This window comes from Callorhinchus milii, unplaced genomic scaffold, assembly GCF_018977255.1.
Source record: "Callorhinchus milii isolate IMCB2004 unplaced genomic scaffold, IMCB_Cmil_1.0 Scaffold173, whole genome shotgun sequence".
Lineage (NCBI taxonomy): Eukaryota > Metazoa > Chordata > Chondrichthyes > Chimaeriformes > Callorhinchidae > Callorhinchus > Callorhinchus milii.
Genome location: NW_024704914.1, coordinates 53,556 through 59,555, shown reverse-complemented (window position 1 = coordinate 59,555; position 6,000 = coordinate 53,556). Strand labels below are relative to the sequence as shown.

Sequence of the window (6,000 nt, the reverse complement as noted above, 5' to 3'; positions counted from 1 at the left end):
GGACACCACGGCTCCTTTACGCACACGCTGCGCTGTGAGGTTTTGGGAGCTTCTTTACGCAGACGGATTATTCTAAACCGCAGCAGTTTATAACACGTCATTGAGCTAATATCTACATTTTACAGTCTGGGCTGTTTTACATTATTATTTACACCTGATATGTGTGGATGAATTTTAATGATTTAAATTCCCTCATCCTCTGGTGGTGACATTTACGCACCGAGCCACAGACTGTACATGACGATGTGCATAATTATTTTGGTTCATCTTAGAAGTCTGCAGATTATCTTGTTATTGCGTGGCCACAAATTAGTAATTCATCCACCGATGTCAACTGGGGCTCCGTAATTTTCTAGTGATTACATTATATTGTTATATTTTATTTTAATCATTTCTTAAAAAACTTTTTTAATATTCATTTTTTTCTCGATACGAGAGGTACCGGATCTGCTCAAATAAGTCCCGGAACGCAGGCAAGCCAACACGCCGGCACAAAGTAAGCACAAAAATGTATTGAAAAATGTGATGTGACTGAAGGCAGCGAAAGCCCCGACAGTGGCCAGCAGCATTTGAACCCCGTGGTCACACAATGACGCTGCCTCATATAGTCCTCTCCTCTCCCTCTGTCGGCTCTCCACTGTGCGCGCACCGGAGCGTGTCAAAGCGCAGATCCACAGCTCATCCCGGCTCAGATCCCCGTGCTTTGAACAGAGAAGCGTGTATAGTAGCAGCCGCTACAGCTGTGTCTGCCTGTGACTGGGGTGTGGGGACGAAATCTGATGGGAACGCATTACCCCCCCCCCCCATAATCTACGCACCTGTTGTTACCGGAAAAAAGCGGAAATGACGTGCATTTGCGGAAATTACGTCTCCGTGCGTCGCTGGTTGGCTAAACACTTGACTGAAACTTTATTGCGTGAGCGACAGCAAGTGGAATGAATATAGATCTTGTCACACAGCCCCAATCATGTCTTTTTCAAAGCCTGCAGTGAAGAGAAAGGTTGGTGACGAGCACAGACAATTTCAGGAAAAGTGGGAGATGCAATATTTCTTTGTTGAGCACATGAGCACCCCGACGTGTCTTATTTGTACAGAAAAAGTTGCGGTGCACAAGGAATACAACCTCAAACGTCATTACTCAACTAGACATCCATCAGCAGGCCCTTTGCAGCAAATGCCTGAAGTTTGACAATGTGATGTCTGTTGTTGTGAAATGCATCAACCAAATCAGATCCAGGGGCTTAAAGCACCAGATGTTCCGTACTTTTTTTAGAGTAAATGGAGTTAGAATATGAGGATGTGCTCTACTTCACCGAGGTACGTTGGCTCAGCAGGGGAAACGTCTTGAAGATATTTTTTGAGTTGAGAGCAGAAGTGAAAGCCTTCATGGAGAAGGATGGGGTGGCTGTTCCTGTGCTAAGTGATCCCAAATGGTTCATGGACTTAGCTTTTCTTGTTGACATCACGCATGAGCTGAATGTACTGAACAAGAAGTTACAAGGCCAGGGGCAGCTCGTCAGTGCTGCCTATGACAACGTGAGAGCATTCTCCACAAAACTTGTGTTATGGAAAGCCCAGCTCTCTCAGACAAACCTTTGCCATTTCCCAGCATGCAAGGCACTCCTGAATGCAGGCACACCATTCAGTGGTGAGAAGTATGTTGATGCCATTTTGAGGCTACAGGAGGAATTTGATCACAGATTTGCAGACTTCAAGACGCACAGAGCCACTTTTCAAATTTTTGCGGATCCCTTCTCCTTTGATGTGCAAGATGCCCCTCCTGTGCTTCAAATGGAGCTCATTGACCTGCAGTGCAACTCTGACCTCAAAGCCAAGTTCAGGGAGGTGAGTGGAAAAGAAGACGAGCTTGGGCAATTTTTGCGAGAATTGAACCCCAGCTTCCCTGAGCTTTCCCGAATGTTCAAGCGGACCACATATTTGTGTGAAAAGCTCTTCTCCACCTTGAACTTCAAGAAGTCCAAGTACAGGTCCAGACTTACTGATGATCATCTTCAAGCCATACTGAGGGTCTCAACTGCTTCCTCCCTCAAGCCAAATGTGGCTCAGCTATGTGAGAGGAAGCACTGCCAGGTCTCTGGCAGCAAGAAGTAGGCAAGAGAAGCCATGTTCAGAAGAACCGTTCATGTTCTTCAATATTCTATTCATTTTCAGAAGAACCCATTGAAGTTAAATAACTGTTAGTAATGACATTTGAGAAGTTTGGATTTTTTTAGCAAAGTTTTTTTTTGTGGAATACCTGATGCGGCCTAGCCTCACCCAGATACTGCCTCCAGCGGCCCCCAGGTAATTTGAGTTTGAGACCCCTGCCATAGACTCAACACTGCACCATAGACTCAACACTGCACCATAGACTCAACACTGCACCATAGACTTACACTGCCCATAGACTCAACACTGCCCATATACTCAACACTACCCATAGACTCAGCACTGCCCATAGACTCAACACTGTCCATAGACTCAACACTGCACCATAGACTCAACACTGCCCATAGACTCAACACTGCCCATAGACTCAACACTGCACCATAGACTTACACTGCCCATAGACTCAACACTGCGCATAGACTCAACACTACCCATAGACTCAACACTGCCCCCCCTGCACCCCCCGCACCCCCCCTACCCCTCCTCCTCACCAGCAGTAGACAGAGTCTACCGGACGCGATGTTGACTCTAGACGTGGGTATTTCGCAACGCATTCCATGATTGTGAAGCTTAAATCCGCACAGCTCAGCGGGAACCATCGACCATTCGCCAGAGTCGAGCCAGCCCTTGGCAAGGGGCGTGTTGAGTCAACAGAGCTGAGTCTACACGGAGCCCTGGACACAGACGCTGCTGCAGTCAAGCTGCTGGGTGCTGGCTGGGTTCTTGCTGGGCTACTGCTGCTCCACCATTGCTGTGGTGCTGGGACTGACACCTCACCAGGCAAGCCTCTCATCACCACCACCTCCACCTCATCCTCCTGCTGTGTGGGTGAGTGAGCGAGCGAGTGGGGGGTGAGTGTGTGCGTGTAGGCCTCGGCAAGGTGGAGGTTAAAGGGAAAAGCAGCGATTCTAGATTTGAAGTTTTCGTGACTGCAAGGGTTCATACTCTTAGCGGGTTGTTTTTTCGGTAAAGTCATGTCGGTAAAAAAATAAAAAATTATAATAAAATAAAATAAAAATACATCGACTTATTTTCACGTATTATTATTTTATTATTATTATTTAACCAACGTGTCTTTACGGAAAAAAACTTAAGAGTAAGAAAAACAATGAGCCTACTTTTACCCTTAGCCCATACAAATGACCCGATGTTCATGGTAATCACTGGGGTACTACTACACATGCACAAGGTTTATAGCGGTACATGCTGTAGGTAGAGCGCCTTGTTCATATAGATACTCTCCATGATTCCAATTTTACACGTTGTTGTTGTTGTCGTTGTTGTATCCTCAAATCTTGAAAGTCAATTTTAACCCACTTCCCAATGTGGCATCGACTGCAAACTTGGTATACTTACGTCATACTGATGACAACACTATATTCTATCATTAAAAAAAAAAAAATTATATTTTAAAACATTCTTTTGTAAATGTTATGTTTCGGCTTGGGTCGAATTGTCCACGCTCAACTAACGTTGGCTGTAATTGGCCACGGTGAATGCATTTATGATACGTAGCTTTAGCGATTTTATTTACTACTACACACTAATATACACTACACTAACTATACTAACTAACTATAACACTACCTATTACTATACACTACACTATACACTACACTATACACTACACACTAATATACACTACACTATACACTACACACTAAACTACACACTATACTATTACTATACACTACGCTATACACTACACTATACACTACACACTAAAAATACACTACACTACACTACACTATTACTATACACTACGCTATACACTACATACACTACACTATGATACGTAGCTTTAGCGATTTCATTTCAATGTTACCACGATACGATACGTTCAATGCATGCTAAAAGTTTATTTTTCTAGCAGATAGAATTGTTTCCTGAACAAACTTCATATTAATTTGCAGTTCATATAGGTAGGTAAGAATTTACCTTGTTTTTTTTTACTTTAAATGTTACTGTGCAATACAGTCTTGTAATTAATAAACACACAGGATATAGTCTATACAGTACGCTACTGTAACTTGCTCTGTTTTGCTAGATTACCACCACCCTGTAAGACTCCTGGCTAGGCTAGAGGCCATCTTCGACTTACGATATTTTCGACTTACGATGATAGGGTCGTCGTGACACATCTCCATCGTAAATAGAAGTGACATTCAGATCGACATCACATGCCACCCTCCATCTGCACTGCTCCTTCTGCTGCTGCTGAGTTCAACAACTCGGCAGAATCAGCGTCACCGCCACGCAAAGTAGAGGAAAGGTAAAACCATCATTTAAACATATTCAACTTAACTAATTCGTCATCTATATACAGATAACATGAAAACACGATATTGTTTATCGATATACAGATACAGCTAAACTACGTGTTATCCATATACAGATAAAACTAAACTAGATTTAATCGGTATACAGATAATTGATATACTCTTAGGTTTTTTTCGGTAAAACTACGTAGGTAATAAAAGTTATAAAATTATAATAAACGAAAAATAACTCAATTGTGATGTAATTTAGTTATTTTTCATTTATTATTATATTTTTCTTATTTTTTCCCTACGTGACTTTACCGAAAAAACCTAAGAGTATGAATCCTTGCAGTTACGAAAGCTTCAAATCTCAAAGAAAATTGACGTATTTTTAAATCCTTTATATTAAGTTCACTTGCTTGCTGGCTTAGACCGTGCAAATCTTTCGGTCGTTTTTTAAACCACTTCCCGTGATCCAATCGAGCTGACATTTTGCACACAGACTCGTTGTGCGTGACAATTTATTTTCGTGAAAAAAATTCCAAAATTTTCCACTTTTTAGGAAAAAAACAATTATCAACATGAATTAAACAGAGGGGACGAAAGGGGAAAAACATATATTTTTTAATTGTGAGTTTATTTACGAAGTCTGTACATAAGCCAGGTTTTCATCATGCTACATGTAGCCCCAGTGGCCTAATGGACAAGGCACTGGCCTCCTAAGCCAGGGATTGTGGGTTCGAGTCCCACCTGGGGTTGCTGAGAAAAAGCTGTTCATTTGGTAAAATCAAAAAGCCAAGTTAACGAATCTGATAATGAAAAGCCAAAATGGCGCTGTGCCTATAGAAGAGAGTTTTAAAACAGTGTTCAGTTATACTCTTGGTTCTTTCGGTAAAGTTACGTCGGTATAGTGTCCATCATCAGGTGATGATGATGGATGCTTGTGTTGATGATAGACGCTTGTGTTGAGCCCGAAACGTCGTGATTTATTTTATTTTACACCTACGTGAATTTACCTAAAGAACCAAAGTGTATGGATTCCTGAAGTCACGAAAGCTTCTAATCAAGAGAGCTTTAAACATTCTAGATTTGAAGCTTTCGTGACTGCAAGGATTCATATTCTTAGCTTATATACGACTTCCCTTATATTTAATTTAAAATACCAATGTGATAAAAATGAATCTCTTACTCAAGAAAAACAGAAATGAATAATAAAATAAAACCGATGCCACGCATATAAAGGATTTATAGTGAAAAACTTTGTTTTTACGGGTTAATTTTTTACAAGTGATTTGTCCACCTTTCCTTCACTTATCGTGCTTTTGTACTGAATGTTCTCATGTCCTGACCCCGTGACCTTCCTCGGCGTTTGTGTAAAAGAACTTGATAGCGCATCGGAATGAAGACCTTCATCTGTATTTCTAAAACACCTCAATGCTTCTAGATTTGAAGCTTTCGTGACTGCAACGATTCATACTCTTAGGTTTTTTCGGTAAAGTCAGGGTAAAATAAAAAATAAATATTAAATAATAAAATGATGGGAACAATTATAGAAATTAAATAATATAAA

At 41.3% G+C, this 6,000-nt stretch overlaps 1 non-coding gene across 1 annotated transcript; it reads left to right on the top strand.

Annotated features, from left to right (window-relative positions):
* The first annotated feature begins 5,115 nt into the window (after nucleotides 1-5,115).
* Nucleotides 5,116-5,188, top strand: trnar-ccu. The gene has a single exon. It is a non-coding gene; the product is annotated as a tRNA-Arg (tRNA).
* Nucleotides 5,189-6,000: the final 812 nt, after the last annotated feature.